This window comes from Canis aureus, chromosome X (assembly GCF_053574225.1).
Source record: "Canis aureus isolate CA01 chromosome X, VMU_Caureus_v.1.0, whole genome shotgun sequence".
NCBI classification, from domain to species: Eukaryota; Metazoa; Chordata; class Mammalia; order Carnivora; family Canidae; genus Canis; species Canis aureus.
The window spans coordinates 115,552,049-115,580,042 of record NC_135649.1 but is presented as its reverse complement, the minus strand read 5'-3'; the positions used below and the strand labels follow the sequence as shown (position 1 = coordinate 115,580,042).

Below are 27,994 nucleotides of genomic sequence, written 5' to 3'. Positions count from 1 at the left end.
AGCTTGATTGGTAGATGTGAGAATTCTGGTCATTTGAAAGACATTGATTTTGTCATACATTATTTATTCGGTGAATTCTTTATAAATTAACATCTGTTTTAGGCATCATTTTCTCGTGAGTGTGATTAGCATGACATTCCAGAGATGTGCAGAAACCCTCAGTACAGTGATCAAATAGTTTCTTGACTTGCAGATTGGAGCAGCATGCCTTCCTTCACAGCGGCATCATTCAGCATTCCCTGTGAAATATGGCCCAAGATCCAAACCGCTTCCTCCCAGCGGGGTGCTTGCTCACCTCTGCCCTGTCTCTGGCAGCCTCCATCCTCTCCAAGTCCTGTAACAAAAGTCACAGGACGATCTCCCTTCTACATGCAAATGCATGTGTCACAAAGACGGTCAGGGAAGGTCCCTGTGAGGCCACCCTGTCCTGGATGCCTGAACTTAAAGGCCGGCCCTTAGTATCACACGGCCATGCAAATTTCATTTTCAAACCATGTTATTCAATGGGGGCAATTTGGAGGAGGAAGAATGAGCAGTATAATAGTAGTGTCTTTTCAACTCAATCAATTATGGGCTCGATGTGAGGGGGACATGTAAAATTAAATGTACGAAGCAGACCGGCTTTCCATCACTGCTGGTAGCAGGTCGTTTTAATCAGATGGGATGTTGGCTGTGGCCTGGTAGGCATGCGTTATTATGTTATATAACATCACACACTTTTTGTACAGTGGGTTTTTATGAAGCTTGTATTTAATGTTATATATCAAAGACGAATTAAAGCTATGGTGGTCTGTTTTCATGAATCCATTTCTAATTGAAGGCCCACAGAGCAGTTACTTGTCAGGATAAAGCTTACGCACCACAGTACATCTGGTGCTCGTTTTTTCCCAGTCTGGAAAGTTGCTGATTAAAAGAGAAAAGCAAAACCGGGCCGAGGCTGCTCACTCAACATTTCTGTCCCTCTCTGCATCCCCGGGTGCATATGGATGCTTGCAAAAGGTGTTTCTCTTAGCACAGGACGTCACAACGGTTCAGGTGCATGGGAGTGTGTGCATCGGAGGTTGGCTTAAAGTCACGGTGTTTGCAGAAGTGCAGCGGGTGCTGGCAGTGGTTCAGCAGTGAAATGTAAGCTAGCCGTGTAATAAAATCTCCTGGGAATGCAGAGGATGCCTGGGCATTCGGCATGCTCCTCGTGTTTCACATAAATGCATCCTGTTCTCAGGAGCGCGGAGGAGCAGTGCGTTTGCACTGGCTCATTCAAATTGAATGTAGGTAAAAGGAGAGTCCTGAGCAAACAGACCAGCCTGGCATTTCTGAAGGCGGGAGCCAGGTTAAGCTGCTGGCCGCGCTCTCTGTTGTTTATTGGAGGTGTGTTTGCTCTCCTGTTGCACACCCGGCGCATGGGGCGTCGAGGCAGCGCTAGGCCAGGCTGATGGGTGCCTGCTCGGCCCAGGCACCCAAGCCTTTCTGCTCGGACTCTTCTGGGCAGTAAGGTTCAAGGCTTCAGACGTGGCTTCATCTGTTGGCCCCAAGCCTGGCGTGGGTAACGTTTTGCTGGAAGAGAAAGCTCCTCCGGAGGGGGGCAGCTTGTATTGTTGTTTTTTTGGGGTTTTTTTTTTTTTTTTGGTTTTTGTTTTTGTTGTTGTGCTCCTTTATCCTGTTCCAGCTTTAAGTTTGTCACAGCAAGAGTGAGGCGAGCGAGCCCGTAAAGAGCTTTTGGCAACTCGCCTTTTCCATCGGGTTTCCGGGGAGCGGAGTAGCACCGGCAGCAGTGGCCAGCTTGCTCTCTAGCCCTGTGCTGTGAGGGATAAAGACCCTGTAGGGCAGTGAACCTGAACTTGGCCCGCTCATCCGCGCTGTAGAGAGGCATTGCATAGAGTGGAGTCCAATGCCACTCGGGGGTGACCTGCACGCATCAACTTGCAATCCTGCTGGATGTCGTAGGAAGAGCCCTTGACAGAATCCAGTAATTAAAAGGTAAACCACGAAGTGTGTGCTCCGTGTAGGAAAATGTGGGCCGAGGGGGGGAGTGCATGGGCAAAGAGGGACCTGTTTCATTTTGTTTGGAAAGCTAGGTTCCTAGATTTTACTGCCAGTGGCTCAGCAGAAGAGGGGGAGAGATTTCACCTCGCTGTTCACTGACAGTCCAGTACAATCCCGAAGTTCCTTTTACGCACGCTGGTGACTCTTCCTGCCCCTAAGGACTCAGAGCTCTGTGGACTCCTGTTCTGGAAGCTGGAGTGTTGTCAGTGGGAATCTGGGGTGGAAGCACAATTCTTGCCTCGGAAATGGAAGTATACTCTGGTTTCTCGTTTTCCTTAAGGTGAAATCTTTGAAATTCACTTGGTTATTTCTATCGGGTGGCTCTGTTGGTTTGTTTTTCCAAAACATGTTCAGTGGCTTTCGGAGGCAAAGCCTGGGAAACTTCATATTTCACTCAGGTTTGTTTCTAAGGGCGTATGTAGTTTCCTTAATCCCTTGGCGGGGGACTCTGGGTGGGTGGCTGAAGTTCTGAGTTAAGACATGTCATCAGCTCAACGCAGTTCACTATTGTCTACTGCAAATCATTCTTACGTGTGTCGGCTTTGTATTAAGACTATGCGAAGTAAGCAGTGTCTCATAGCAATATGTGTTCAGGGCAAGTTCATAAGTTTTTTGACTTTCAACTTAGCTTGTGCCTAGTAAATCTCCTGTCCAGCTCTTTGATCTCTTTTACAAGCTGCATAAAAAATAGGTGGTTGAAAATGTAATTAAATTATGCATTGTATTTGCCCTCAGGGAGCTGAAATGCAGTTATGTGGGCACGAATACAGTGGGATTGTGTTGTGTCTAACAGACTGGTCATATATGTTGCAGTTTTAATATAAGTCTGCTGCTCTTTCGATCTCTGAGGTGTTTTGTTACCATCCCACAAAAGTGACTATCTGTTTCAATGAACGCTCAGATTATTATAAACACATAATGTAATTTGTGATATATGAACGCCCATTTTTGTCCATTTACATATATACAGTTCATTTATAGAGTCCTGGATATATGTGTGCTTGTGCATATATGTATCTTTTAGAAGACTTTGTTCAAATAATTAGGTTGGGGGAAGTATAATGTGCCAGTAGCAGAGTTAACAAGATGTGGGATAGAGTAAAGCACTCTCAGCATATAAATATGGGGTCTCAAAAAGATAAGAGATGCTCAAGTATCCATCTATTGGTCCATTACTTTAGAAACAGTGCTAGTGATTACCCAGGGATTCTTTGTGGTGTGGTATGGAGATCATTATTTCTGTACCAGGAACCGCACATCTCATTTGAGGATGAGAGGATGGGAATAGGGGAAAGATTAAGAGAAGTGGTACAAAGTCTTTTGTGGAAATCGGTATTGGAAGCAGTATAGTAGCTTCTAAATGAGTCCATGCTGGCACAGGGATCGTCTCTATGATGACATCATAGGAAAACCAATTTTGATTGCCGATAGATGCTTCATCATTTTAAGGTTATAAAATGATGGTTACCACTCTTCGTGTTTTATTAATTGACTTTCTTAAGATATGAGATTTTTTTCAAGTAATACCTTTTTCTTGAGTTTTTTTTTAAGATTTTATTCATGAGAGACACACAGAGACAGAGACAGAGACAGAGAGAGAGGCAGAGAGAGGCAGAGGGATAAGCAGGCTCCATGCAGGGGGCCCGATGTGGGACTTGATCTCGGGACTCCAGGATCAGGCCCTGGGCCGAAGGCAGGGGCTAAACCACTGAGCCACCGAGGGATCCCCCTTTTCTTGAGTTTTTAATGGTATAAACATATAGTTTTATAGAACATTTAAAGGAACATGACAATGTGAAAAGCAAGCATGTTACAAAAGATAATTTACTCAATTTTTGAGAAATAGTTTGGAGTACTGAGTACTGAGTTTAGAAACGGGCAAGATGTAAGACCATATCATAAGTGGAATCCTATCGGTTTCCCTTCAGTTGCAATGGGTGTTTATTTTATTTTTTATTTTTTAAAAAATTTTATTTATTTATTCATGAGACAGAGAGAGAGAGAGAGAGGCAGAGACCCAGGCAGAGGGAGAAGCAGGTTCCATGAAGGGACCCCGATGCAGGACTTGATCCCGGGACTCCAGGATCATGCGCTGGGCCGAAGGCAGGCGCTAAACCGCTGAGCCACCCAGGGATCCCCTACAATGGGTGTTTAAATTTTGTTATCTTAATGCCTTTAATTAGTCAATATGGAGCTGTGTAAAAGTAGAAAGCAGGAGGACCATAGGCTGGGCCTATGTTCTAGAATGTTTCAGCCAGTATAGATGAGTAGAGTTTGTTCTGTGGACTGTTTTCCTTGAACAAAAGCAAATGTCTGGACCATTGAAGCAAGGTATCCAAAATCTCACTGGCACCAACTCTTGTTGCAGTATTCAATTATTGGAGGGTCCAACCTGGACTTGTTAAAACAAACAAGCAGAGTTCCATGACACTGGAAGTCAGGAATGTCTGTGCCTGATTTCTTTCCTGGAGTGATTTATCAAAGCAATTTTGATGAACTTATGTTTACAGAGTATCGTTTTGCAAAGAGCTCAGTGTATTTTGGACCTAATCTAATTCTCGGAATGCCACAGTGAAAGAGCTCATGCTATCTCTCTTTTATAGGTGAGACCACGGATGGATAGAGAGGTAGAACAATTTTCCAAGACGATTTTGGAAGAACACTGACCTATGCTAGGAAATGGTGACCCCAAGTGAGCTCTGTGGATAGGTCTGGGGTCCTTTTGCCTTTGCAATCACATTATCTTACCAGGTGGCTTTCAGTCTGCCCCCATGGTTCCTGAGCTCAAGAGGGATGTCTTCCACTTTGTGGTTGTAGCATCCCAGTGATCCCTCTAAAATTTGTGATGGAAACAATGAAGAGCAGCCTTGTGGGCTGCAAAAGTGGGGTTGCAAAAGTAGCCAGTTGTCGCTAGAGGTCTTTACCACCAATGCAGAAAGCAACAGGACATAAGACTCTTACCCCATGTTTGGAGTTAAAGAGATTTGAAGCCTCTCCAAAGCCCATCATCTGTTGAGGATAGAGTTGGGATGATTTCACTCCTTTGATACATGAATCATAAAAATGACAGGAAAAATGCTTCTTTTGGTATTTCAGTTAACAGGCAGTAAGACAGGCTAATCTTGCTCAAAGTTGAGTTAAAATTATTGAGTTACCAGATAAAAACTGTTTTCATACACTCATGAACAATGTATTCTTTGTATTCCCTACTCTATTAAGTGGTTATTCTGGACGAAGCTATGTCCCTGTTACAAGATAAGAGAATGAATTCGTGACCAGAGAAGTTATGTCTGTCTTCTATTTTTTGGTATGGTTTCAATTTAGAAATAAGCACATCAGCACTTGCTACTTAGTGTATCATTTAGAGTCACAAACATTTGAATGACAAGGCAAGGACTTTACAGACCATTAGAAATAGAGACTCTTCTTCCTCTGGTCAGATTGAAAATGTACTATTGATAATGTAATCCAGTGGCCGATTTGGGCAGATGGATGGTAGGAGGACATTCTACAAAATGGCTGAACTACTAGGCGATTTAATAGAATAGCTCACAAGAAGACCTTATCCCTGGACTGGACCTCCTTGGCACTGTCCTTTGCTAGATCTGCATCTATGGAATGGGAGAGAGGTGCCCCAAATTGAGGGAGGCAGCCTAGAAACACAGCCCCTGTGGAGGCCTGATAAGTCCTGAAAAGGCTTTCCCAGCAGGAGGAGAGACCAAAGAAAGGGGGAAGAACAAGGTTCGGTGGAGGTTGAAGAAACCCAAAGGATTCAGATGGACCTGGGTATGGCAGTTAGGGACAGAATCATGAAGGCCTGCAGGGAACGTGGCTGTTTGCCAGCACAGTGAAAAAGTGATGTGATTCGAGAGAATTTTTGAGAATAGAACATAAAGGACCCTAATGTGTCAGTTTTAGAAGCTCCATGAAAAAAGAGGTGCCTAGGAAAAATGGGTGAGAAAGGACTCTCGTTTCTGTGAGCCCAGCTCATGAGTATAGTAGCGTGGAGAACTCGGATGACCCGGAAGTGGAGGCCAGAGACCCAGAGGGCCAGCCCAGTGAAGACTGTAGAGCTGGGGTTTGGGACAGTTGGGGAGGCACATATGTTGAAGGCTCAAGTCCCCAGTGCCCAGTGTGAAGAAGCTGTAACCCTGTAGCATTGGGTGTTTTCATCTCCTGCCTTTGTAGACTCACCTGGTTGGTAGTATGTATGAATTCTTTCCTCAAGAAAAGTCCATCTTTGTGCTCCGTGGTCCTTACTTGTAATGGTCCCAGTTCCTCTGTAAGGTCAACCTCAGGATTCCTGGGGGGTGGGAGGAATGACTTGCCCCTTTAAAATTGCACCCCACAGCCCACCCAGCACTCCTTACACCTCCCTCTTGCTTTCTCTTAACCAGAGGCCCTGTAGCCAACTGACACACTGCATGTTTTCACTATGTGCAAACATGAGAATGGAGGCTCCATCCTGGTAGCAATGATATATCTTGTTTACTGTGCTCTCCCTATAGCCCAAAGCTGAGCCACTAACACAACAGGAAATGTTTGTTGAATAAATGACTTGCTCCTAATTCATTTATTTATAGCCCCTTCTGGAACTTACTCTACCTGTCTGTTATTGGAGGCATTTTGTCTTCCAACCACTCTCCTAAACAAGATTGTAAACCTTTTGAGGACACAGAATTATGATATCCTAATTTTGTAAGGCCTTTAGTGAATAGGATAGCACCGTATCCTTGTGGAGGTACTTAATTAATAATTATAAAATCGAAATTATACCAATTAAAATAGGATATCATTGTTATCCTTAGAATTTTATGTTCAGACTCAGAGCATAGCACAGACATAGAAAATTCCCCAAAAATGAGAGACTATAGTACAATCAGTGATTGTTGGGGAGCCTGGTTGATTTTGGCTCAGGTCATGATCTCCCAGTCCTGGGATCGAGCCCCTCCTTGGGCTCTGTGCTCAGCGAGGAGTCCGCTTGAAGATTCCCTCTCTCCCTCTCCCTCTGCTCTTCCCCTCACTCATGCTCTCTCTTTCCCTCTCTCTCAAATAAATAAGTCAATTTCATAAAATGAGTAAATCAGTGGTTATGAAATAAGGGTGATTTTGGCCCTTTCTCGCCAGTAGATAGTTGGAAACGTTGGAGAAATTTTTGTTGTCCCATGTGGTGGTTGTAGGGGTGTGCTACTGGCATCTAGTGGATGAAGACCGGGGAACATTCTGCAGTGCACAGGCTAGCTGTCCACAGAGAATCCTCTGGCCCTAGATGTCAATGCTGATTAAGTTGAGAAGCCCTGCATTAAAATGAAACCTTTATGGAAATTCTTACTTGCGTGTGTTTTCCATTAAACTCCGAGGGTGGGTAGCTGTCTTACCTGTGTTTCTGTTCCTGAGTTCAGACTAGCACCTGGCCTATATCAGCCTTGTAATAAATAATGGCTTAACTGATAAATGAATGGATACTAATGATATCAAAAAAGATGCTCCAGTATCCTCCTTGAGACACCGTTATCATTCAAAACTAGGCATTTCTAATGATAGCCTCAACAGAAAATCATCAGTAGGGTCAATTGCAGGTTGTAAAAGCAGAGGCGCAGCAGCCACCCATTCATGTCTTCATTTCACAAAGTCACAGTGCTTCAAGTCATGAAATATTAGCCAAGAAGGGGATCCAAGGGGTCATTCATTCCAACCGTCTAAAATGACAAGTGAAGCAAGGGATGTGAAATGACTCCGTTAAGGTCTCACAGGTAAATGGCACAGCCAAGAGTAGGATGATTTCTAATTCTTAGTCTTGGTATATATCTTCATCACGCTAATGTGTCACTGGTCTATCAGCCTGAGAAAATCTTGGAAGAACAAACTGCTTTTAATGATTAGATAAAGCAGCAACCCCTGATGTAGTACTGAATGTAACACATTCGATCTTTATGGCATCGTAGAATTTGACCTTAAACTACCGTGGTTATTTTCGTTATTAATACAGAAGTGAAAATAAAGGAATGTTAGGGCTTGAAGAAATATTTGTAACCAAAAAAAAAAAAAAAAAAAAAGGAAATATTGGTAACCAGCTGCTCATCACCAGCATTTTTGGAGAGGAGTAGTAACCTTGTGGGTTCAGACATCAGGAGCTTTATCCAGAGTCCCAGATAGGGGGCTCTGGGGCCCTCCATTTTGTGCTCTTCACCTTAAGAAACTTCCCTAAATAGAATCTTATTTGCAGACGATATTATACAAATTCAGGGTTACGTGGTCAGATACATTTAGAAAATGCTAGGGTAAACAAACAGAAGAGGTTTGTTTGTACAAGGATCCCTCCGAAGTTTTCATTTATGCTCTACTTCTCTAAGAGTGTCCTATCCTTGGCTCCTGTCTTGTTTATGAAGAAGGAGATCATTTATATGACCCCGTGAGTGGCTCTGTGAATACAGTTTGAAAAATACTGTTCTACCTCGGTTATCTATATAATTGACAGAGACGTGCTGGGAGTGCTGGGGGTTCTTTGGGACTTGCAGGTAGACTTCTGGATGGCCCATGTTTGCTCCCATCCTTCCCATTACTCCCTGTCTTTTTGGAAAAGCCAGCCAAAGCATGATGCATCAGTATATTTGTGTCTCTCACCGGAGGTTTTTCAGTGTCAAGCCAAGGTTTCAGAGACTTGTACCTGAGACTAGTCTTGGCGAGACAGGTGTGTATGGAAGCCCTGTCATGCAGGAAGACCCTGGGCTGGAATTGAAAGGATGTTGCCTTGGCAAGTCAGCTTACATGTAGTTGGTTATCAGTGACTTTCAAAACAGTTACATACGGAGTTTGATGAGGGGAGACAGTAGGCCTGGTTTATTTTATATTTTACATTTTGAGTAGTATAATTAGCATAAACATATTTTGTATGAGTGTCACAGGTTTAGTATTTAAATCGATTTGTATTTCCAATAACACCACACAAACTTTGCCCTATATGTAGCAGGTTTTATACAGCCAATTGGAGCTTATCAAAATATGCACGTTTTACAAATACTTGTCCCAGAAAAGCCCTTGGTAAATCTATGGAAAGGAAAATAGCATGGATTCAAGAACAGTGATAAAGGAGGAGAGTCCTAGAGTTTCTTAGAATAATCCAGATTGGCATGGAGCTAAATGATAGATAAAAATCTGCAAGTTACCCTCCAGGAAAAGCACTTCAAAGAGAATGAGGTAGTATTGTTTGCAAAAGCTGTCCACTGAGGTAGTATTGTTTGCAAAGCCTAAAATCTTGCTTTGTGTTTCTCCAAATTCCCTCTTAATTGTAACCGAAGGCCTTGAAAAGGATCCTATTGAGAGTATTTTCAGAAATGTGGAAAATTTATAGGTAAACAGAATAAGGACTCTTTGCTTTCAAGTGAGCTTGGAGTTGGCTCACTCTTGCTTCTCTGCTTTGAACTTGAGGACATTCAAGTTCACCATGATCAAAAGCTTATTACTTGGGGAATCACGTGAAGAACACGGGTATCTGTCTCCTGATTGGAAACAGATCCTAGCCGTTCACAGTGAAACTGTGTTCTCTGCCTTAGATCTCGTAACATCTGGAAGGGTCTCAGTGCAGCCAACATTTCCACCAAATGAAATAACCCTCTCCCATGATGTAGTATAAAGCAACAACCCATTTCCATGGCAAATTCTGTGAGGGGGAAAGTGTGGGAGGGTTGGCACCCAAATATAGACTAAACGGTTTGTGCAGTGAGTGAGCACAGTGAAATTTAAGAGGAGCCAAGGACAAAAGTGTGTGGATGGATTGATCAGGAAGGATTTTTTTTAAGATTTTCATGGCTCAGCCCTTGAGTTTGATAAATGGGCTCTTCAAATCATTCTGGGGTCTCCCCAACCTTCTTAGGGCATGTGCATCATGGCTGATTGCTTATTCACTAGGTTCGGCCTTTTCCTATTTCATTTGCTTTGAAGAAAGAAAAAGAGCCTGAGTGAGTCCTCTGCTTCTCTGCTTGTTTTACAGTAGCCAACTCATCAGTATGTTTGCATGAAAATGCCTCAGGCACTGCTCGCATGTTGCCTGAATTTTTCCCAGGTTACACAGGAGTGCTATTGGAGAATTACGAGGTTTAGCTCAAGGGACAGAGGTTGTTGTTTCATCAAGAGGAGTGAATGGTGATAGAGATTAAGAGATGAAAGGGCAGGAAATTTACTAGTGAAAAAAAGAATTGTACTAAGGAGATAGAGCTATTCTTCCTGGGTTCAGGCTCTTCCTCAAGAATCATTATGGAAAGTTTGTCTTCTTGTGCTAATTATTCATATTGGGAGAAAAACATTTGGTTAACATTTTGGAGTTACACTAGAAAGCAATCAAAACATGCAATTATTGGCAAACAAGACATAAAACAAGGATTCTTTTATTTTGTTGTTGGCTATTTTTCTGTACTGTATTTAGTTTTAAGTATGTGTTTGTGGACTTGCACTGTTCTGTTAACTACCAGGTTAACAATATCATAAAACAATAGGGGAGCCATCCATTGTTTGTGTCCATGTGAGACGAATAAATGTCCAATGATATGAGCCAGGATTGTAGTCACAAAATTTGCAATGAAATCGTGAAAAATGTTTTTCACTGTTTTGGGTCCTTTGAACATTCCCCGGGGACACAGGGACATTAAACTTGGGTTGACACCGTTTCCGGCAAACCTGGTGATTAAAGGCTGTTCATTTCTATTTTACGACATTAAATCTCTAAGCCCCTAGGAATCGCTAAGACAGATTAAATAATGTGAAAGCAGCCGGCTGAAGGATGCACAATGGAGCACAAGGCTTATTGATTATAAAGTGAAATGAATCTCACTCAGGCAGGGAGACTGCGGAAAGAAAGTTATGTCTATGAAGGAACCTTTTTAATAATGTGTCATGATTGAAGAGAGAAGTTTAAATCAGGTAAATAAGAAAAACATAATTAAAATGAATTAATCATGCATCAACATCTTGTTTGGAAATCTCTCTGGTTTATGGGATTTAATAAAAATTATATTAATAGTTTCACTCCTCCTAATTTAATGTACTTGTATCATTTCAGGAACTTTTGTGTGTGCGTGTTTTTTTTTTTTTTAAACAAAACAAGTGTGTGAATGCCAAATGAGTAGAATGTTGTGATATGAAGCAAATTCTGAGATCATGTAGCGTTTTTTCCCTATTTTTCCTCCTTCCCTTCTTCTTCCTACCTAGGGTCGATGCGTCTTGGCCGTGGTCCTAGCTTGTCTGAGAGCCAGCGTCCGTGCCCAAGTGTGGTGTAACAATTTCCTGATCACTTCAGTAGTCGTTGTGACAATACTTTCCTTGCTAGCTTTATATTATTTCTGGAGTAGAGTGTCCCCCCCCCCCCCCCCACCCCCTATCAGGTAGTAGTTTCGTTCCACAATGAAATCACCATGCAGCAATGCAATGGATGAGCTACAGTCCTAGGGACATAGTGTTTGAGTGAAGGAAGCCAGAGAGAAGTTTCTATACTGCATGATTCCATTGAGATGGAGAATAAAAGCAAATTCAGCTAATGTGCAGTGATAGAAATCGGAACACTGTTTACTAATGAGTGCCAGATTGATAATGACTAGGCTTATATATGAGGCAAATATCTGGGTGCCGGACCTCGTCTATACCTTGGCTTGGGTGTCAACTCCATGGGTGGATACATATGTAAAACTCATCTCTACACTTAAGGTTCATCTTCTTTATTGTATATTAGGCTACAGTGAAAAAATTTATAAAACTAATCACACATTTGATCATGAGATGCATTTTTGTGAATGTACAGAAGACTTTACGTTTTAAGCAAGAAAAGTTCTCAGAATTGTGAACAGTGTATTATTTTATATAATTAGTAACGGTAGCAGAGACTCTCCATCAGACATACCATATGTTTCCTCATTTCCCATTTCCCAATCCCATTTTATGTATCGCCTCTAGGAATGCTTGTCATTGGCCGTCCTGTTGCTCCCAAGCAGGATAGTGCCAAGTTTTAACCCCAGTTTTATCTGACCTCAAATCCATTCAGATGAGTTGATGGAATTGTGGCTGCTGTAGAAAGCAAATTGAAGGTGGAGTCTGATTAAGTTATTAGCTTTGGTTGTTGTCATGTCTAGTCTTTCTAGAATATTCCCTCATACAGCTAACCTATGTACCAGGCTAGGATAGTAAACGTTAGCTTTGTGATGGAGGAAGAACATGTTGCAGGAATCAAAGGTAGATTACTCGAAGTGGGGGCCATTGCTGTTTCGGTTTGTTTTGCTCCAAGGATTCCATCTGTCATTCATATCAAAGGGAGAGTGTAAATTGTGTAAATTTATAAAATAAAAAGTAAGAAAAACTCAATGAAATAGAAATAAAATCACTTATAAGTAATGAGGCGGTGAGGTTTTTCTCTTTACTCGGTCATGAGCACTTTTTACCTTTGCGTAGGTTTCTTGACCGCTCCAGTTTATACCATCCTTGAGAGATGATTACTTTGAGAATTCTTTCCCTTTAACAAAAGTGTAGCTTTTTGCACAGTGTTTAATTTGCATTACTTATGCTCTCCAGGATGTTTGATATACCCAGATAATGCATCACAGTAGGGCAACTTCACATTCCTAGTTGCTTTGTCTTTACCCCTGGAGTGTCAGAATTGGTCATTAGGATTGGGTCCTTAGCATTTGGGACCCTCTGACTTCAGATGTGCCTGGAAGTGGGTGTCCCACAAAGGTTTAATACTTTGGTCTCAGCTATATCGTTCAGTAATGATGAAGGGAAGTCTCAAATGAATTACTTTTGATGTTTATCACACGTTATGCCAACTTCTAGGGTCTCCTACATCTTTCGAAAATCGTTTCTTGTTTGCTTTCCTCTGACACATAACTGATTTCGACGTTAGGGCTCTCACGAGGGCCTTCGAAATGTAATCAAGAGCATGATGCTGGAAATCGTCTATTAAATTCATTCCCCCTTTTGTCTCACAAGAGTTCGCTGTGGTTCAGTAATCTCTGAGGTTTCTAGATCAGAATGGAATGAAGCCTGTGTACTTGACAGAGTTGGTGTTTTGGAGCACAAACCTTTTTTTGTTTGTTTGTTTTGTTTTTGTTTCTTAACGATTTTTTAAAAATATATTCATAAGAGGCAGAGAGACCGGCAGAGGGAGAAGCAGGCTCCCTGCGGGACTGCGGGACTCCCTGGGGACTCCAGGATCATGCCCTGGGCAGACACTCTACCACTGACCACCCCGGATGGAGCACAGGGCCTTTAAGAAATGTTCACTCCAATTTTCCTTGTCTTAGAGTGAGACCATTTGGAACTCACAATCATAAACTTCTCATCGACTCCTTCTTTAGAGGAAAGTTTTGGATTCTTGAAGACAGTGATGATCCTTACTGGGCAGTCACTGGTCACCACTACCCCTCCCGCCCTTGTTTACATGGTTCAAACGGGGAAGGGGAGGACAGAGTAACAGAAAGCAGACTATTGCCATTTAGAGTCTTTACTTTGTCAAGAAAGAGACGAAGAGCTTCTCCAGGGGCGGTGCTCTGAACAGAAGTCCTTGCTACCTACTGATTTGTGTGAATAATGAATCCTCAGCGTGGTGCCCTGGCCTTTGAGAACTCCCCAGGGTTCTGTGCTGGTGGGAAGCAAATGAGGCAAGCTGCCTGTCTTGCTATCCTCTAGCTGTGCCCCTGCCTCTGTCCTCTCGGGTCCTGAGGCCGTGATGCACTCCCCACATCCTAGCGATCAAGAGCCAGGGCTGCCCTTTTCTGGCTCTCCTTTTGGAAACGGGGAAGCATCAATACAGTGAAGTATAAGGTAAGTCCCTACAGGCCAGAGAATTGACTCAGAAGCCAGGTTCTCTGACTTCTGCACAAGGGCTCTGGCCTCCCTCCTGTGAGCCTGCCACGTGGTAAATATCTGTTGCTGGGGTCTCCTGAGGCATGAGGAGCATCTGCATGCAGTAGGACCCCAGGGCCTCAACTGTGATCAAACTGCAAAAGCAAAAATTGTGGCCAAGAGGAATAGCTCCCCGAGGCTTGTTTCTTCCTGAGCACTGCTGCTTCGACAGAGTTGCACCACTCGGTTAAGTGGCATCCTATTGGATTCTCAGCCCACCTTGTCCGATAAAACGTTCTGCGATGGTAAAAATCTGTCATCATAGCTATATGTGACCATTCCGTGTTTAAAAGTAAGAGTTATATATCTCAGGAACTAAATTTTCTAGCTAGTTTTAAATACTGTAAATATGAGGAGCCCCATGTACCCATGAGGTTTGATCCGAGCACAAACTCTTTCTTCCTTTATCAATTTCCAAATGAGATCAAAGTGGCTTCATTACTTTCTTTTTCCTTCCCACGTCTTGGAGATAAAAGTATGGCTTTTATTTTATTTTATTTTAAAGATTTTATTAGTTTGTTTGTTTGAGAAAGGGGTAGGGAGAGAGAGTATCACAAGGAGACTCTCCACTGAGTATAGATGCCCACGAGGCATATGATCTAATGACCCCTGGATCATGACCTGAGCTGAAATCAACAGTTGGGCTCCTAAGGGTTTGATTCACCCAGGTATCCCACAAAGCATGCTATTTCTTTTAAAATATGTCTAAAAAATATGCCTTGATTCATTAAAACATCACTGTCTATATATTCATTTTTGAAGGTAAGAAATTGGAAAGTTGATAGAGAGGATGTGAACTGGTTATATCAGTGGTCTGGAGGACAGAAACTGCAAATCCAGGTTTTAAGCTTTCTTATCTGTGTCTTAGATGTCTATCATTCTTGCCTTGATTTCCCTAGTTCTTAAGAAATAAAGGATGATGGGTGACTCGATTAAGCATCTGCCTTCAGCTCAGGTCAGGATCCCAGGGTCCTGAGATCAAGCCCAGTGTCGGGCTTCCTGCTCAGTGGAGGGCTTGCTTCTCCCTCTCCCTCCTGCTCTGCCTACTTGTGCTTTCTATTTCTCTATTTTTTTTTTTAAATCACTTGTAGAATTGCCAGATCTATGGAAAAATAGTAGGCGATGGTTTGCATGTTTATCTGAGATTCAAATTTAATTGGGTATTTTGTATTTTTCTGGTAAACTTATTATCGTGCATTTTTATAGCATTTATTCTGTGTTTTTATTTCCTTCTGTTGCTTCAAGGAGAAAGAAAAACATTGGGAAAAAATTCTTTGGTAAATTTCCATTATCTTTTTTCCCCCTTCATTCATAGTTCTTTAATAGAACTTTTAATAGAACTTTAGTCTCCCAGGTAGCTCCATCCTAAAGGCTTTTAACTCTTGTTTTCTGCTCAGTTCTTGATCTCTTGGGTCCTGGGATGGAGCCCTGTCTCAGGATCCCATGCTCAGCTGGGAGTTGGTTAAAGATTTTTTCCCTTCGCTCCATCACTCATGCACTCTCTTTCTTTCTCAAATAAATGATGGAATCTTAAAAAAATAAATAAATATTCCCAAATAGGATTTGCTTGTATACAGAGTTAATTTTTTTTAAAAGACACATGATTAATCTAAATTAAGATTGGCTTGGCCTGTCTTGACCTCTTGTTTCTAAGAGAATTAAGTAGGTATTGAACTGAAGTGTGAATTCTAAAGAGTCATTATGTTTCATTAATGTCCATTCTGAATCGTTTATGTATTTACAGGCCCCATTTTGAAAATGACCAAACGAAGGATCACTTATTCTTTTTAAAGCAAGAGCATTTTTGTTTTGTTGCTATTTTTCAAACGAATATACCAAGCTTTTCATGAAAATTACTGAAGATTACATTGCTTTTTGAGTAATGTCTTTCTGCAAGAAGGTTGAGAATTTGGATGTGATTTTTTTTTCGAGTAATCCATTTGACAAGAAAGTGTTTCCACCCCTGAGGGAGTAGAAGGTAATAAAATATTTCAGTACAGATCTACCAGATGCATTTTGAAAAATCAGAGCTTTTAAAGCAAATCTTAGCTACTTGACAACTTAGGAAAAATAGGCATCTGTGTCCATTGTGTAAAACTTTATGTGAAATTACTTTCTATGTGTGATAATATGAACAGGCAATATTGTTGACATCAAGATGGAATTGTCATGACTTACCCATGTTGCCAGCATTGAGTGATGGTTGTCAAAACTAAAAGAAAAACCATTGAATGAGGAAAGAATCACCATGGACTCCTGGAATTTAATACTGAGAAAGTAGGATATGTCTCCATGTTGAAGCTGAGAGATGGTGGAATGAGGGAATTTTAAAATAAGTATTTTGGATGGTGAAATAGAATCATGGCTTCTTTTTAAGGCCAAATGACAAGTGCAATTTTGTTTTTACCTTCACCCTGTTACTGGTTACCTCTTTTTTGAACTTGTCAATTCTCATTCAGGTATTCTTTTTTAATTGCATTTGTTTTCTTTCATCTTTATAAAGATGTAATTTTTTTATTATTAGTTTTGAGAGTTTGAGAATTGGCAAAAGCATTGCAGGGAAGGGGCAGAGGGCAAGAATCTTTTGCCTGTGACTCCCTGCTGAGCTCATCTCTGGACCCAGGAAATTATGATCTGGGCCTAAAATCAAGAGTTGGATGCTTGGCCAACTGGACCACCCAGGCGTCCCTGTAGTTGTATTTCAAAACAAAATAAAAAGTATATTTATTCATAGATGGTTTCGAATCATATCATTTTTTGTTCCCGGACCAGCAACTGTCAAATTCTCCTGTGGATAAACAATGTGAGTCAGTGTTTGTATTCTCTCTCCTTCCCTCCCTTCTTTCCTTCTTTCCTTTCTCTGATTCCCTCTTCCTCCCCTCCCTTCTGTCCAGTTTAGTCCTTCTTTTGCTTTGGTTGTGAAAAAGTAATTTGCTGTATTGCTAATGTGCAACATGGCACAGCCATGGAAGCGTTGTAGTAGTTTGTTGCTTTAATCCTCATGTTTGGATTTATTTGTGTTTTGGCTGGAAATGGTGATCCATGGAATATATACATTGCAGAATACTTCTTTCTAAAGATTCTGGAGGAGTGTTGCACCCAAGATTGGCACCCGTATTGCACCTGATGTTGTACAGATGAATGAAATGTTCGGGCATGTCGTGTGCTTATGGCATATTATTTATTGGTTGGCATTTCCTGAATTCAGAGAAGCCTGGATCCAGCTTGTCACATCTGAAGCATAAAATCCCCTACTTATCTGGCTGTGTTGACAAGTTAAACTAACAGACATCTGTTGGTGTAGGTGTTGGGTACTGACCAATGGCAATTATAGCCTCCTACTGGTCCTGTGAGGCACAATGCAGACTTAGTTAAGCTTTGTTGACAGGCATACCAGTTGATTAATTAGTTCCTGGTGGCTTCCCTGGAAAACTGGGTGATTGCAGAATGGAAGTTAATTAGGCCTACAAACAAACCTTTTCTTAGGGCTGGCTTGACTTGGAGAATAAAAAGGAGTTCTTTTGAGGATATAAAAGCCATAAAATTGGCCCCTCTCACATTTGGGTTTCTTCCCACAAAGATTATGATATGAACTATATTTTAATTACAAACTAACCACTTTTCACAAAAGTAATTTGCAAATTTGTTTCCAGTTCCTCATCTAATTAAGGATGAATATTGAATGTTTAAATGATTATATGAATGTTATTAATGGGTGGTTCATTCACATTACCTGGAAAATACCAAATTTACATCTATATTCTTCCTTGATGTATTTTCCTTGGAAACCTTACTTGGGGCTCTTCAGCCCTTTCTTTAACTTGGCTGTCATTTAGAGTGTATATTTTACTGAATGTCTATGTACAGTTTAATATTGCTTTCAGGGGGCTGAGTGATTAAAAGGTGAAGAATTTCAGAGCTCCCTGAAGGCAAGCAATTTTTCAGTTTTCGTTTGTACCACTTTCTTCGGGATTTACACCTATTATAATATTTTCAATTTTAGTATGATACCCTTTTTTTAAAGAAAGATTTTTCTTTGTTTATTCTAGAGAGAGTGAGAACGAGAGCACAAGCAGGGGAGAGGGGCATATGGAGAGGGAAAAGCCGGCTCTCCGCTGGGCAGGGAGCTGGACTCTGGGCTCAGTCCCAGGACCATGAGATCATGACCTGAACAGAAGGCAGACGCCTAACAGACAGAGCCACCCAGGCGCCTCAGTAGGATGATATCCTACTATGTAAGCAGCACAATTTAATGGGATATTATTTAGGGTAATGTGGGTAGCTGTGACTCTCATAATCCAGTCCTAAAACGATAGAACTTCAGGTCATTAACAAATACAAAAAAAGCCCAATCAGTGGCTGGTTATATCGGGTGGTAACTCTTTTCCTGAATTTAGCCACTCAGTCACCAAGTCTGAGGGAACCTTTGCTGTTTTCAAAACCTGTCGTTTCTGGGGTTTCTGTGGTCCTTGATCATCAGCAGAAAGCAGTGGAAAGGGAAAAGAAAGCATGGAGACTTGCATATTTTTATGGGTGGGCGCGGAAGTAGCAGACCTGATTTTACCCACATTCCATTGCCCCGTGTGTGGCCCCAGCTCTTCCTTAGATAGGAGGAAGGCCTGAAGATGTCATCCCTGGTGGCCAGCTATGTCCATCCCAGCAATACCTCTGCAGTGTGGAAGGGCCATGGAGGTTTGGTAGACAGCTAGTCATCTTTCACATAAATGGGGTTTTTTTTTTTTGTTTTTAAAGATTTTATTTATTTACTCATGAGAGACACACAGAGAGGGGCAGGGACATAGGCAGAGGGAGAAGCAGGCTCCCTGCAGGGAGCCCAATGCGGGACTCGATCCCAGGACCCGAGATCACTCCCTGAGTCAAAGGTAGACGCTCAACTGCTGAGCCCCCAGGCATCCCATAAATGGTTTTTAAAAACCTTTTTTATGGTTGTAAAAACCGGCATGTGATTTTCACTGACTTCTGGCTGATAACTTCCTAATGCCTCATGTTTCCTGGTTCAGTCACATGCTCTTTACTATTTACATATCTTCTTAGGAAACTGTTTTTAGATTACAGTTGAATGCAGACATTTATGGCTGGTGGCCTGAGGAACCTTATAAAATATAAATACTTATTATTATCCTTCAAGAAAACTGATACTCATTAAAGAAGTCAGAGAGAGAAGGAGTGAGAAGATTAATCTATAAGTCCTATTGTCCAAGCATAATCACTGGGATTAGTGTTTGTTATATTTCTTGCCTTTCTTCTGTCTTGATCTGGAGATTTTTTTAGAAAACGTTACTCACCCTGCCATCATAATTACACTTTTGTGTTTTTTGTGTGCATGCCTGTCTTTGTGTGTGTGCATGTTGTACTTTATTAAGTCAATATTTGATAATAAGCATTTTGATGGCATTGTATTCTTTTTAAAATCTCATGTTATAATGATGGTTGCTTATTCCATTGATGAGTATCCTGTAATTCATTTATTCATTAACATAATTGGATATTTAGATGGATTCCAAATTTGTAGTCCTATATAAACTATTTTAGGGAGATACCTCTGTGTATAGTTGAAAGATAACGTTTTGTTTTGTTTTCTTTTTTTAAGATTTTATTTATTTATTCATGAGAGACAGAGAGAGAGAGAGAGAGAGAGAGAGAGAGGGGCAGAGACACAGGCAGAGGGAGAAGCAGGCTCCACACAGGGAGCCCGATGGGGGACTTGATCCAGGGTCTCCAGGATCACGCCCTGAGCCAAAGGCAGATGCTCAACCACTGAGCCACCCAGGCATCCCAAAAGATAACGTTTTTGAAATGGCATTAGTTCAAAAAACTATAGTTTTTTTGATAGACATGTATAATATGTATATATTTATAATTATGCATCCACCTTACATGTATGTTTTTTCCAGTCTCTTTCTTCATGTTACTTTGTAAAGAGTTTCCATACTTCCCCCATCCTGAAATCGTCTTGTAAGAGTTGTTTTTATAACCCATCTTCTTACCAACATTTTTTTTCATTTTTATTAATTTAAAAAGAATCATCTCATTGTAATCCATTTTTCTTTTGCCAGCAATCTAAACATTTGGTGATTTTGCTTCTTTATTTCTGTTTTTAAATATTTTATTTATTTGAGATAGCATAAGTAGGGGCTGAGTAGAAGGAGAATGAGGCGCTGACTCCCCCCTGAGCTGGCATCCTAATGCTGGGCTCCATCTCAAAACCCAGAGATCATGTTCTGTACTGAAAGCAGTTTACTTAACCCAGGATCTGCGATTTTTTTTTTCTTATTCTTCAGTCATCTTCAATGTGTCTTGTGAAGATGCTCATAAATTGTGCAAGAGTTATTTCCCAGAAGGTGAGGAGCCCAGCACAACGCTGGCTGTCTTGAGTTCTAGGGCACGGATGTGGGAAATAGCTCAAGTAGGACTTGAGCTACTACTTAGTATTCCCCTGACATCCCCTTGATTTTCAGAGAAAGATGGTCTCTTGGTCCCTTACTCTCATACAACCAAACACCATCCTCATAAACAACCAAATCAGAGTGCGTGTCCTGGGACCCTCAGACTCGTGTAATGGCTCTCTACCTCAAATACTAGGACTGAAGGGTTTGCGGTATTTTTCAGAATTTCCTCATTCAAAAACCTCACAAATTTATAAACAAAATTACATCTCTCAGAAGTAGCATTCTGTGGCATGTATTTTTGGAAACACGCTGTGTTGTAACAATTAACAGAAGTATATAGGTGATGTTTAAGCGTTGTAAGTGACAGAGGAAAATAAAATGCAGATAGTAAGTGAGCAGATTGCATTGATTTCAAATTACAATTCGAAGAATAGATTTCAGGTTTTCAAGTCACATAGTTTTGGAAAATGGATCAAGAAGTCATGTTTTTTTTTTTTTATTGTAACCAAGGATATGAAACAGAACATGTCTCAGTAAGATCATTTTGGTTTCTTAAATACCTACTTTTTCTGGTCCTGTTTTGACAGGCGATGACTTTGGGGCCCATAGGTAGAGATATTGGGGACCTCGGCCTCTCTTCTGTCTTCTCTATCCCTTGGTGGCTCCATGGTCATTTTGCAATGTTCTTCTTGTGAAGACTGGAGTAATGTGAATGTTTCAGAGAAGTGCAATATGTTGTATAAATAAATGCTGGGAGTCCAGTTGCTATTCATCATAGTACATCATGTAAGAGGAAATGTAAATTCCTTGCAGGATGGGGTTTTTTTCTGTTTTCCCTGCTGTATCACCAGCACGTTCACTAACACCAAGCTCCAAGGGTATTTGGTGAATGCACGAACCTGTTTGTGTGTATTGGTGTCCATTACTGTTGGCTCCTTCAAAAAAGAGTGCAGCCAGAGACTAAGGCCCATGGAGGCATCCTCTGCTCCCCAGTCTCTGCTGGCCCTTTCTTCCTGGAGGTTAGATGGTGTTGGGTATGACGTCCTTGTTTTAATCCCTTTGGGAAACTCTTCTAGTCTTAATTTATGTACCAAGTGGGTCCAGTTGGTATGTTACACTAATGTAACTTTATTACACTTAGTATATTAATATTTCTCAATATTTACACCTGAGAGAAGTTACCTTCTATGTTTACCACTGCCCTGATTTAGTAACCAAAAGATGGAATGAATAGGTGATTTTTCTGATTTTCTTAGTAGAAAAGGCAGTGCTGAAGGAATTCCACGTGAACTAAGAATGGCATTGCTATATTGTCCCGTTGGCTTCCAGAGGAAAGGGTGATGGGTTTACCTGGCTATAGAGGGAAACAGCAGTGGTAGTGATTTACTTCTATATTCAGCATGGTTCTAGGTCTTTGGCTAGGAGATTCACATGTTATAGTAATACCTTCAGTTATTTTTGTTCTTTTTGTTTTCCCTGGCTCACAATATTGTCCCTCTAGCTAAAATTAGTTTGGAGGATATGATGGGCATGACAAGTATGAGGCTATAAAGTCATTTTATCTAGTCCTAAATTATGATCTACATTTTTTTAAACAAATTTATTTACTTAGAGAAAGAGAGTGTAGGGAGAGGGGGAGAGAGAATCCCAAGCAGATTCTGTGCTGAGGATGCAGTTCAAAGTGGGGCTGGATCCCCAGACCCCAAGATCATGACCTTAGTTGAGATTAAGAGTTGGATGCCTAACTGACTGAGCTCATCTCCATTTCTTTTCTTTTCTTTTTTAAAATTTTATTTATTTATTTATGAGAGAGAGAGAGAGAGAGAGAGGCAGAGACACAAGCAGAGGAAGAAGCAGAGTCCGCGCAGGGGCCCGACCTGGGATTCGATCCCGGGTCTCCAGGATCACGCCCTGGGCCAAAGGTGGCGCTAAACAGCTAAGCCCCCCAGGCTGCCCTCTCCATTTCTTTTAAAGTGATAGGAGGTTCAAGAAGCTCATTCACTTACAAGAAATTACGAAGGGGGAAGAAACTATTTCAAAAAGGGGAAACAAATAGAATTTCTCCAAAAAATTGAGTTTTGCCTTTTCGTAATAACTCCTTTGCATGGCAACCTGCAGCTATGTCTTCGGCTGTAATTATTTCACATGTGATAACAGTGACATTCTTTTCATCTTTCATGTGTGATTGTCCTGTGTGTTACCATCCTTTTTGTAATAGGCTGACAGTGATTTCGGATGTATCTGTGGAACTGCCTCGACGTCGTATCTGTACTCAGTTGCACATTAGTATGAGCCGCAAAGCCCCTTTCCACTATGAGCCAAGCCCTGTCTTTAGGAGCTTTGCATTTGCTGTCCGGCCCCTCCCCATGGTTAGTTGCTTTTCAATCGCTGCATCTCTGTGCCCACATCATTCCTGCTAAGATGATGTCTTTTCTTATCCCCTCAGCCGTGCCCAGCTGCTAGTTTGAGAAAGTCCCCAGATTTCTTTTATTTCTCTCTCTCTCTCTCTCTTTTTAAAGATTTCATTTATTTGACCGAGAGTGAGAGAGCATGTGTAACTAGGCAGAGCGGGACGCAGTGGGAGGGAGAACCAGGCTCCCTCTGAGCAGGCAGCTGGATGCAGGCCTCGATCCCAGGACCCCAGGATCATGACCTGAACTGAAGCCAGTCGCTTAACTGACTGAGCCCCTCGGGCACCCCACATCTCCAGAGTTTTGCGTCTGCCATCACCTGAGTGCTTATGAAACTATCTTGTATCACCCTCTCGGCAGCAAGGTCCATAAGGAACATTCCCTTCTGCCTGCTTCATTGGTGCACGTTTGGTCCATATTACGGTTTGGTGCACTCAGGAGGTTCTACAACATATATGTGAATAAAGGCACATATATGGCTGTAGACATAGAGATGTAGGTAGAGTTGTAGGTATTTGATATATAGATTGTTTTTAAATTATAGTGTCTTACAAGTTCCTCACAGCCACTAAATATCAAAACACCGTTAACACTGAAGCTTTGTCCAAAATATTTATGGTGTAACGATCCACTTCTGTTTTTATTTGTTCTGGAACATGAGCTGTCGTGGATATTCTGTAAGTATAATAATGGTGGTCTGTATCGGTTTCTTAAATCTTCATCTGAAAGGTATTTCTGGGTGGGCTCCTGGGTGGCTGCCTTTGGCTCAGGCCATTGATCCTGGGGTCCTATTCAGTGGGCAGCCCACTTCTCCCTCTCCCTCTGCCTGCTGCTCCTCCTGCTTGTGCGCACGCTCTCTCTCTCTTCCTCTGTGTGTGTGTCTCTCTCTGTCAAATAAGTAAAATCTTAAAGAAAAAAAAAAAGAAAGGTATTTTTTTGCAAAATAGCCTTAGAAGGAAATCCATGCTGCCATTTGCCCATGCTTCTAATTCCTTACGTGGGGAGTGTGACAGAGGTGTACTGCCCAGAGTACATTTATTAATAAGCCCCCTTTCTTGAGAGGCCTGTGTAACAGTGGTCTGCCCCCATATTGAGGTGAAATTATGTCCATGTGAAATAATTAGTAACATTAACCTTCAATGAGATTTTTAGAAAGTACGTTTAACCATCTGCTTCTTCGTATTTGTCATATTTAATTCACCACGATGGCTTTTTGATTAGAAAATGGGCAAGCATCGTGTCCTTTGGGGAGATCTGTAGAAAGCAGAGTGAAAACGCCAACTGACAGAGTGCAAAGCATAAAATAATTGGAGGAGTATTAGTTCTAATGGTCCCTACCTTGGATGTCACTACACGTTTGAATGCAGCAAGCTCCACGACCTACGTGGATCAAGTTCATTTGGTGTAAAAGGAAGTGACATTAATTATTGGCATTTCACAACTATGAAGTGTGATTTTGTGAGCATTACTTTTGTGCATTTTCTGCTCTTTTCTTGGTATTATTAGTGTCCTTTTTCACTAGGATGGATGCCAAAACACCACTTTAATTTATATGACTTTTCTACCTTTTTCGGTTTGATTTCCAGTTTGGTTTGCAAATCAGTTGAGGCCAAATGTCACGATTACCAAAGAGTTTTGTCCTTTTGAAGTAGACTTTGTTTTATTACTATTTCTGTTTTGATAGTTTAAGGGAATGAAAGATTTTGTGATAGCCCTCATCTTAAGGGAACATTTGAAAGTTATGTTATGACCTACAATAAAAAGAAGGACACAGAATCCTGAAACTAAAGATCTGCTAATTCCAGTTTAAGGAAGCCTCATAGAACAAGTTAAGTCTCATATTTTGCTAGAAGAACATAATTAAATTGCATCGCCCTTAGCTTAAGCTAGATCTTCACGGAACAAAATCTGCCTTTGAACAGAAATCTAATGTTCAAGTTTCACGTTCATTTAATTTTTTACTTGGAAAATGGACATCTCAAACATAGTTGAAACCAACTAACTGGTTGAGCTTACAACCTGCATTGTTGATCTTTCTTGAACAGCAGTCATTTCATTCTTTCACTTTTTTCTCTCTCATTTTCTGCCACTCTGACAAATATTATTCTCCATGCATGTAAATAAAAACGTTCATAGGGATGTTGGCCTATTTCTGCAGCTCATGGCAGGTTGAGTGAGGACATTCCGAGGACAGTTGCTTCTAAAGAGTTTTTGGCTTATGTTATTCCTCATTTCAGGTCTTTCTTGCGTTCCAGATTTTCCTTGTTATTCTTAGACCCCAGCACTCTCCCTGTCTTCGGGAGGACCAAATGTGCCAGAGATAAATGTGGAAATAAGTAAAGAGGAGTAAATATCTAACATAAGTTGGATATGTTAGTTAAATTGGCATAGATGATAATTAAAAAATATCAGTTTGATACAGTTAATTGGCCTTTCAAAATATTATCATATGGATATTTCTTAGATATAAGAATGATTTATGTGATACTGTAAAAAAAAAATCTTGAGAGCTTCCATTTCCCATAGTTACAGATTCATTCAGTCCACTAATAGTGTATTTGCAAATTAGTGCAAAGTGTTGTTAATTTATTCATGTACAAAGTAATGTACCCGGTGCTGTGGGAGATGAAAGCTCGTCAGAGCGATGTCCTCCTGTGTAGTAAAGGTGAAGGACAAGTGCAGAGGTGAGCACAGGTGCGATGTTTGTACCCAAAAGTCAAGTCACACTTCGGCTAGGCCCGGTCCCAGAGGATGAGAACGAGGCTCTCTTGGGTCACTGTGGGATGGTAGCCTTAACTACTAGCATGCCTGGAAGTGAAACCCATAGTACCTTGACATGTCCTGGTGAAGTGACAGCTTAGAAATCCAAAGGCTGTCATGAAAAAGAAGAGGCAAATGTAAAGGAACAGGGGCGCACAAGTCAGTCTATGACCAGCATTTTGTCACTGCCATGCCTACCTTTGGCACCAGTGCTACCTCTCCAATCCTTTGTAATCCTGGCTTTCTCTATCAAAGCCAGTTATTACTCCCCAGTTTCTACTGCTGCCCCATCCTCTGAATGCAGAGCAGTCAGGACACTATTCTGGGTGAAAGTGGCTCTTTGGATTATAATATGACCTTTGAGGTCTAAGGGGAAGACATGTTCCCCAAAGAGGGAAGAGAAATCCAAAGACCTTGAGCCAGGATAAAGCTTCGGGTGTTCGGCATCAAAAACAAACTGCTTTTTAAGATCAGGAGAATTGCCCTGTCTCAGTAAATTTACGCATTACAGGGATACTCAGGTGAAAGGTCACAGTTATCCCCGAGTCCTCTGTCCCCCTTGCTGATTTCCCCACATCCCATGTGTTCACTAGGTTCTTGAATGTCCCCTTTTGGTTGATCCCTGCAATTTTTCTTGAAGGTCTGCCTCAAAAATTCACCTGGGTCATTTCAGCTGCTTCTTTATTGCCCTTCATGCGTCATCTCTTCCCCCTTTACAATTCATTTATTATGGAGTAGCCAGAAAGTTCTTTCAAGAACACGGCTCTGATCCTGTCATGCCCCTGCTTTTAATGCACTAGTGTCTTTCCACTGCACCAAAAATTGACTCTCAAATCAAGTCCCACATGGTTGTACTAATTTGGCCCCTGCCTACCTTTGCTTCCTTCTTTGGGATGACACTCCCCATTCCCCCTACTGCTTCGCATGGCTTGTACTTGCTATGCTTTGTTTTGTAACACATCGACTTTATTCCTGTCTCAGAGTCCTATATTCTGTGTTTCCTCTTAGAATGTTTATTTCCTCAGATCTTTGTACTCTGATCTCTTGAGAAAATGTCAGAGTGTCCCAACCACTTCATCTGAAGTCATTCCCCCCTTTCTACTTTTTCAACTGTATTCCATCTCCTCTCTTTGGTTTCTAGATGACTTTTAGGATTTTAGACATTTTTTAAAAACAATTTTATTTATATATTCACGAGAGACACAGAGAGAGAGGCAGAGACAGAGACAGAGGGAGAAGCGGGCTTCCTGCATGGAGCCTGATGTGGGACTCGATCAACCACTGAGCCACCCAGGTGCGCTGGATTTTAGACATTTGCATTAATTGGTTCCCTTATTTATCACCTCACTCAGTGTCCCCTCCATTCCTCCTAAGGGTGGAATGTCTTTGAGAGCCAAGCATATAGTGTGGATCACTGTCTCTCCAGCATCTAAAATAGGATGTGAGCACTTGGTAATTTCTTGTTGATGAAATGAAGATCCCTGGTGCCCTTATAATCCACCAGCAGCACCGTGAGAATGATGCCATCCTGCTGCCTGAGTGGTGTCTCCTCCTTCCTGGCTCTTCTTCAGCCTTCATCTCTGGGAGGTTCAATCTCCTTCCTATTCCTGTGTTGATACATCTCCTCTTCAGTGAGTTCATGATGTTGGTCCTTTTTTTTTGACTGTGTTGGTATAGCTGAATTTGACACTAGTATGTCTGGATGCTTTGACCAGTCTCTTGATATTTGTGTTGTTGATGTGGACGTGTGTAACCATATTTAGATCTTTAATTAAGAACATTTCTTTTTTTTTCATGATAATTAAGAACATTTCTAAACAGAAAAAGGCACAGAGAATAGTGTAATGACACCTAAATGCCCGTCTTACCTGTTCATCATGTAGATTTAAGAGTCATTAAGGTTTTGCTATATTTGGGTTGGATTTGGAGCATGTATTTTAAAAGAAATTATAGAAATCATGATCATATACTGTACATGCTTCAGTGTGTACCTTCAGAAAGTGTAGTTGGTTATGTATACATAATAGCATTCCCCCACCTACGTAGATTCACAGTGCCTTCAAATCCCGTAATCCCCAGTTTGTATTCAGGCTTTCTCAATTGTCCCCCAAATATGTGTGTGAACTAGGATCCTTCAGTGGCTCACATTTCGAGGTTCTCCTTAATGTAGCCTGCCTGCCTGCCTTTTATTTCATCGCAGCGATTGAAGAAGTCCTGTCCTGTGGCATATCGCAACTTCTCGATTTGTAGAATTTCTTTGTTGTAGTTTTGTTTCACGTTCCCTTTTATCATCTATAATTTCTGTTATGGGAAATGACAAGGGAAGGTCTGAGTGAAGTTCAAAGAAACCCGTTGGGAAAGTTGCCATAAAGCATGTTGTTGGTATTAAGTCTTACGTTACATCTGGCCAAACACAATTTGTCTCTGTGGCACCATTGGCCGTTGGGGATGAAAGCGAGGTCCTTCTTATGTTTACTGTTTCTT

At 41.3% G+C, this 27,994-nt stretch overlaps 1 protein-coding gene across 4 annotated transcripts in view; it reads left to right on the top strand.

Annotated features, from left to right (window-relative positions):
- FRMPD4 (FERM and PDZ domain containing 4) overlaps positions 1–27,994 on the top strand; it is a 565,544-nt gene that overhangs the window by 246,534 nt on the left and 291,016 nt on the right. Inside the window, exon 1 of one of the 4 annotated variants that reach the window (XM_077889745.1) lies at positions 1,764–1,977. The exons of the other annotated variants lie outside the window; for them this stretch is intronic. The gene's annotated coding sequence lies outside the window, so the exon portion shown is untranslated. Of the gene's footprint in view, positions 1–1,763; positions 1,978–27,994 lie in introns of those variants that run through there. 4 annotated transcript variants of the gene reach the window in all.